A 7,717-nucleotide genomic window follows, 5' to 3' on the forward strand; every position below is an offset into this window, starting at 1 on the left:
CATTTTGAAATCTAGAAAAGAACTCATCTGTGTATGGAGGTTGGAAACCCTCGAAGTTTTCCTTATCAATACAAATGAGTCTACGAGACTCTTTATCAAACACCTTCCCTGTGCCTATTATTACTTCCGCAAACTCTCATTTCATTTTACAGCAATCCTTATTACATTGTAGCTTTTTCCCATTTCTCATTTCATTACAACAGAATTCACAAGTTACACAGAATTACAAGGAGGTTCATAACAATTGATATCTAGAGACAACGATCTTGCCATGGAGTTGAGTAATGAAGAACTTTATGAATGATTTTAGAATTATCATCGTGCCCTCTATGATGATTTTTATAGAGATCCTGGCCAAATGGTGCTTACAGTGAAGTCTTCCAATGGTAAAAACCTAAAAATTTTAGTCGATTCTTGCTTCACTACTTACTATGTGAAACTCAATATTGAATATGCTTATGGGAGACACATCTATCCACTGGAGCAACAAAAAGTGAAACACATAGGAGTTGTTTTAGAAGATGAGGTTATTTTGTTAGCGACGATTATATTTAATGATGGATATGTTGTTCTTGATATGAAGAGGGAAACTAGAGGCAACGTCAAAGGACATGACGAAAGTGGAGCAAAGAATGAAGAACAAATATGTAGACCAAGCGATTCAGGGGGTTCCACGCTAGAAGCTTCCTCTCGGTCTCTACTCAAGGCCGATCTTGAGGTTCCTCCCAATCTTTCGTACCTTGCTTCTGAAGCCAATAGTTTCTTTGCATATGGGGCTTATGTTCACACAGGGTTGTCATCAAATGGGATTGACAATATTGCCATCGTGAAGACCGAGAGCACCGAAGCCATAATGATTGTAGATTGCAGGGGTCCTCTCTCGAATGGATTTGATTTACAAGATGTGATCATAAAAAACAAAGCTCGTGAAGTAGTGAAGCTACTGATGGATGGACTCGTGGTTATCGATTTCCCTCTCCATGCCAATGTCAAACTCGTCGAGATGGAGCCTTTGATCGAGGATGGAGCCAAGAACCAGATCATCAAGATGAACCTCATTAACAATGGGAAGGTTGGACCTCGTCTGTGTTGGCAACCTCCATGAAAGTTCTCTATGGACTCAAATGAAAACTTCGAGATTCACTTTCAAGAGAAGGTGAATTTGCAAAAGACGAATTGGTTATGGAAGAGAGCAATGGAGATAAAGAAGAAAATCTTGGTATTTTATTTCTTGGAGATTTTATTTCTATAGAAAGCGAGAGTAAGTATGTTTGGTTTACCATAGAAGAGAGCAACTCAAACAAGAAGGAAATTTTGGGAGAATATAAAAATAACAGAAATAGAGGTGACGCTAAAGAGTTGTTTGAGAAAATGCCTCATAGATATGTGGGGTCTTGGAATGCTATAGTTTTAAGGGCACCTAAGTTGTTTGTTGAATGGCCACTTAAGGGTGTTTTTGCACCCTTTGATAAAAGGATGAAAAAGTATTCATATGGGTCTGCATGAATTTTCTAGATGGATTGAGAAGATTGAATATGTTCATGGGTTGGTATGTAAGGATAATTGTGACTCTGCATTTGGGTGGAGGAACATTGAAGAAGAAGGCAATGTGGGTGAGTTTGCTGAAAAATGTAAGGGGAAAATTTTTTTTGCTCACTATCTGTTTGACATATTGCCTCTTAAGGTGGTTTTTGAGCCTTTTGAAAGAGGAAAGGAAGGAAACCTTGTTGGAATAGATTGTGATGACCTGGATGTTATGGAATATGAAGTCCAGATCCTTACGTTGCTATTGAAGAGGATGGTAGAGGAAGCATACTTGGATAAATTGGATTACTTGCGCATGATTGTAAAGCAGTCTAGTTTGGATTCTAGGCTTACAATGTCTGCTTTGCCGTGGGTACAGATTCTGAGAACAGTGAAGATTGGATTAGCAAGTCCTTAACAGCAACCAGTGCTCCCAAGAGAAGCTTAGGTGATGGCAATAAGGTTTTGACAATGATGCCCAAGCATTTCCAAGTCTATTATAAGTTCAGCAGTCTCTCCATGCTTACAGAGCTACTGATGTTGAAATCTAGAATTTTTCTTTATTTTTGTGGCTTGCATTGTGTACATGTATGTGGATTGTCAATCTCCTAGATTTCTCCATCTTATTTGGCAAAGTTGTAGTTGGATGAGGACAAGGTGTTAATGCTCCAACCTTGAGGACAAGGTTTTTTGTTTTTTTTTTTTTTTTGGTTTTTTTTTTTTTTTTTTTTTTTTTAGGGAAAGGAAATATGGTTTACGACTTCGAGGATCATGAAGCATAAAGATGGAAAATCAACTTCCCAAGGGGACAAAAGTTTGAGGTGTGTCCCCATGTCAATCATGTTTTTGGTGCTATGTGGATGTTCCTTTTATCTTGGTGGGATATTTTGTTCTGAGAAGAGCAAGTTTGGCACTAGAATGTTGTAAGTGGTGATGAAAGCGCATTAAAGGACGTGGGTGGAAGTGGATTTGCCAAAAGATTATCATGGATATATACCAAGGTGGTCCCAAGAATGGTAAAATCAATGGATTTGGACATGGATGAACAATAACCCATTATTCATGATGTGAAATATGTGAACGGATTTGTTTGTAAACTTGCTGGAATCCAAGGTATTTTGGATCATTCTCACCTAGTAATTCATGCTATTTTTGCAACAAAATTGGGACTTGCAATAAAAAATAAATAAAATAAAAAACTAAAAAAATATTTTTCCTATCTGAGAGAGCATTCACTATCCTTTCTTACAACCATGGAAGAGTTCATACGAAAGGCTTTTATTACTCTATTTCACAAGTGAGGTAGTGGGCCAGCGTTTTTATGTTATCTGGTGAGTTAGGAGAATGATCCATACTCTGAACCTTGAGGACAAGGTTCTTTAAAGGAAGGAGATTGTTAGGAACCCGATGCAGCGCACCATTTTGGAGAAATGAGATTAAATGCACAATTTCAATAATTAGTGTTTTACACACCGTTTTGGCAGCCTGGGAAATTTATAGTTTTGTATTTTATTTTGTTTCTTTTATTAGTTAGTTGTTAAAGGCTACGTGTCAGTATTGTATTGAAAGTGGGTTGTTATTATGCATTAGCATTAGGGACGGACTAAGTGAAGGGAGAAGCATTCTAAAATCTGGAAAAGAACTTATCTGTGTATGGATGTTGGAAACCCTCGAAGTTTCCATTATCAATACAAATGAGTCTATGAGACTCTTTATCAAACACCTTCCCTGCGCCTATCATTACTTCTGCAAACTCATTTCATTTTACAACAATCCTTATTACATTACAGCCTTTTCCCATTTCTCATTTCATTACAACATAATTCACAAGTTACACGGAATTACAAGGAGGTTCATAACACCTAGCTCAGCCCAACACCTCTCCCTCACGATGTCATCACCACACGACCTTGTCGCCACCACCCACGGTTAGTCCACTACCTCCCTCAGTCGCACCACACGGCCACCCAAAATCACTTCCATAACCTAACTCCCAATGCCACCCTTAGCCTCTGCCTAGCCGTGAGCCACCGCCTCCCTCACGCCCTAAGCAAAAGCCTCGCCGTCCTCTTCCAAGCCACAACCTAGCTCCTCCACCGTATTACTTTTCCCCTGTTCATGACACACCAAACATCCCCTGCCACTACCGTGAGTATCCTAGTTTTGGCAAACATTGTAAGCCACCCAAACAACCGTTGTTTTAAAGTCATGGTAGTGACCACCAAGCCTCAACCAACCCCTTTTTGCACATACGTAGTCACCACCACTAGACCATAGGACAGTAAGCGGTACGCAACAATTTCATCCCCTAACCATGGTATAATTTATGTCTCTTTACATTAATAATTTATTATGTTTGTGAAGTTGAGATTGTGTAGTTGTAATTGGTGGTATGATGTGAAGCATTGGAATACTGTGTATTGTGAATATGTTGTGTTGTGAACTGTAAACAAAATAATTTGTGATGTGGCTATGGAGTGTGAAGTGATGGAAATTATAGTATAGTTGTGTTGTGGGTTGTAAGTAGTGTGAAGCGATGGGATGTTTGTGCAGTTGTGTTATGACTGTGCATAGTGTGATTGTGATGGGGTTTTGATTGTGAAGTAGCGGGACTATCGTGAAGTGCTCTGTGTAGTGAACTGTGAATGTGAAGTGATGAGATTACTGTGCAGTTTGGAAGGTGGTTGTGAACCATGTGACGTGATGGGATGTTGTATAGTGGGTGATGTGATTGTATGTTGTGTATGTCGTGTGAAGTGTTGGGATAAGCTATGTAGTTGGGCATGTTGTGTGAAGTGTTATGTTGGTTGGGATTGTACTGGTTGGTAGGAAGCTTGTAAAAATAAGTACACGTGTTGGTAGATTATATGTTGATCTTAGGTGATAAAAAGAGTAAGATATATGTATGAATTGGTTGGATGCATGTATCGGACAGATTTAACATATGTAATGGATAGTTTGTCTTACGCATGAGTAGACGATGTTTAAATCTCAAGTTTGGCTTAAAGCTGTGTATTATGCTTGATTTGGATTATGATGAAGTATTAGTTAGATTATATATGAATGAAGGAAGAGATGTATATATTGATTAGGGTTGAGATGTAATTCTTGGTTGGTTCAAGTTTTGCATTGAAAGTGATAGTTTGGTAGGAAGAGTGTGATGAATGTGATAGTGTGTCTTAACCTTTAAAGTGAATCAAATAGGTTCACTTTAAAGAATAAAAATTTGAAGTAGAATGCTATGTGTTGGAAATGTGACCTCAAGTGGGTCACAAGCAATGGGTTTGAAAATTTAAATAAAAGTGATAAAGAAAAGTATGAAGGTTGAACTTAGATGATAGAGTATGTCTAAGTGAAGGAAGTTTAAGTAAGTTCTAAGTTTAAGTTACATATGCATTTGAAAAGAAAATGATGTTTAAGATTATGTATGCATGTAGATTATCATCTGACACGCACATGAATAGACTGCATGAAATGAAAATAGTATGGAGACCAAGTAAGTATTATGTTCATACTCTTATATGGAGTTTTATAAATTATATGAAATGAAAATGAAAAGCTTTTATGAAAAATATTCTTTTATGCAATGAAAGAAAATGAAAAGACGTTTTATGAAAGTATGCTAAGTATTAATATTTAAAGGTATAAGTATGTAAATGCCTTCTTTGCCAGCCCCTATTTATGCACCCTAAGTAATAGTTATATGCATGTGAATAAATGTTATATGATGTAGCTATTGTCTTTATTTTCCATAAAATGAATTATTGAGGTTTATGCTTGATGCTAAGAACTGATGTTTAAATGATGCAATGAAAGTGCATTTAAATGATGTCATGAAAGTATATTTAAATGATGCAATGAAAGGAATGTTTAATGGATACTCTGAAATAATGTTTAAATAATGATGTTTATGCTTATGCTTTTAAGTAATATTTATGAAATGAAATGTACCGATGAATGAAAAGAAAATAATTAAAATGAATGAATGAATGTTTTAATGTAGGAAAATATGTAACGACCATGATTGAATGAATGAATGACGGTACCAATGGATTGGATAGATTGCAATACCGGGTAAGTAATGCTGATAATGCACCTAGTGCTACCCTTGACTAAAAGAGGTTCCTAACCTGTGGCCACAGGTGGAATTCGAGTCCAAAAAATTGCTAACCCTAACACACAGGGCATAACAGTGTGTACCAGCTAGAGAAAAAGTGAAAAAAGTAAATAAATGTATGAATAATTTAGTTCTTTATGAATGTATGTACAAGGTGTGGGAAATGTCATATGAGAAATGAAAATATTTTTAAAGAAAAACCCCACATTGTAATGTTTCCAAAGAAAGTGAATGTTTTATGTAAAGTATGTAGATGAATATCAAATGCATGAAAGAAAACCTATGTTAGTATACTTTACAGTATGAAGTAATACTTACTAAGTATTCGACTTATTTTATTTTTATGTATGCCCCTCCCCCTCACAGGAACAAAATGAGTAAGAAGCAGCAGGACTGACATGGCCCAAGGGACGAGTGTCAAAAGCCTAGGCATGTTTTTATGTAAAGTATGAAAGTCAATTTTTGTAAAAAGACTTTTAATTTAACTTAATGATTTCGACATCGAACTCTATTTTAATATACAAAGCATGTTTTAATTTTAAAATATAGAATCTTTTATATCTTGGGAAGGAAAGGGAAAAAGTTTTAAAAGGTTCAATCATTCTTGTCTTCTTGTCTTAAATTATTTTCTAAAATCTCACCACAAGGATTAGTGTTACAACTGTTGCCCAACTTAGCCTCTCAATATATAGTATAAATCTCTCTCTCTTTATCACAATAAATTTAATATTTGTGAATTTGAAATGGTGTTGTGAAAGGTATTCTATTGACTATTGTGAATTAAATGTGTTTTGTGTTGTTCATTGTGAATTGTGAATGGAGTGATTGTATAGTTTGTAGAGTGGTTATGTGTAGTGTGAAGTGATGAGATTAAATGTGAAATTTGTGATGTGGTTGTGTCGTGTGAAGTGATGGGGGTGATTGTGTAGTTTGTGACGTGGAAGCATGCCATGTGAAGTGTTGGGACTATGGAGGTTGGGAAATTGTGAAGTATGATGACTATTTTGATTTGAGAATTGGTGAAACCGTGTGTATGTTGGTGTGTTCATTATTAAGTTTAAACCTCCATTTTCTTTGTACGTCAAACCATTATAAATCAGTGTGTGAGTGAGCCACAAGTCCCTTGCATCCAATCGATTCCATGTGTTTTTGGCAAGTTGTTACACGTCTACCATCTTAGGCAAGTTTCAATCTTTGTTCTTGCCTTTTATTCCTTCAGTAGTTCTTATTAGATTACTAGCACCTAGATGCCTCTAAATATATGGCCATAATTCATTCTTAATATGGAAAAGTCAATGGTGTAACATTGGACAGCAACATCTCTTGCAACTGAAGTAAATGGAGATAGTTGAAGTAGATGGTAGAAAATTAGTTTACTTCCCTTTAGTTTTATTGGTTCCTCCACTTTGTAGCATATATATTCCAACTCCTTCCTATGGTTTCCCTTCTCATATCTGATGTCATTTTCAACTCTTGGAAAAATTCAACATCAAACTATAATTGAAGCACACAAATAGCAACAGAAAAATGAGATTGGTCTGACCGGTTCCTATACAGCCATAGAAATGATATTTAAATGATGCTATGAAATGATGTTTAAAGGACGCTATGAAATCATGTTTAAATGATGTTATGAAATAATGTTTATTGATGATGTTTATGCTTATGCTATGAAATGAAATTGAATGATGAATGAAAAAGAAAATATTAAAGGAAAGGGAATGAATGAATCTTTTAATGTATGAAGTTATGTAACAGCCATGACTTAGTCATAAATGATAGTACTGGTAGTGCATCCGGTGTTGCCCCCTAACTGAAAGGAATTCCCAATCTGTGGCCATGGGAGGAATCCGAGTCCAAAAAACTGCTAATCCCAACACACGGGGCATAATAATTAGCAAAATAATATTTTATAAATTGTATTCAACACGTTAGAAATATCGCCATGTTGCTAAAAAACATACTTACACATTGTTTGAACCACTTTGGAAAGTTAGATTCATGTCTACGATATACATTATTTGTGTATCTTGCTTTGATCTCCTCATAGTGTTCACTACATATAAAATTTATATC

Source organism: Juglans microcarpa x Juglans regia, chromosome 8D, assembly GCF_004785595.1.
Source record: "Juglans microcarpa x Juglans regia isolate MS1-56 chromosome 8D, Jm3101_v1.0, whole genome shotgun sequence".
Taxonomy (NCBI): Eukaryota; Viridiplantae; Streptophyta; class Magnoliopsida; order Fagales; family Juglandaceae; genus Juglans; species Juglans microcarpa x Juglans regia.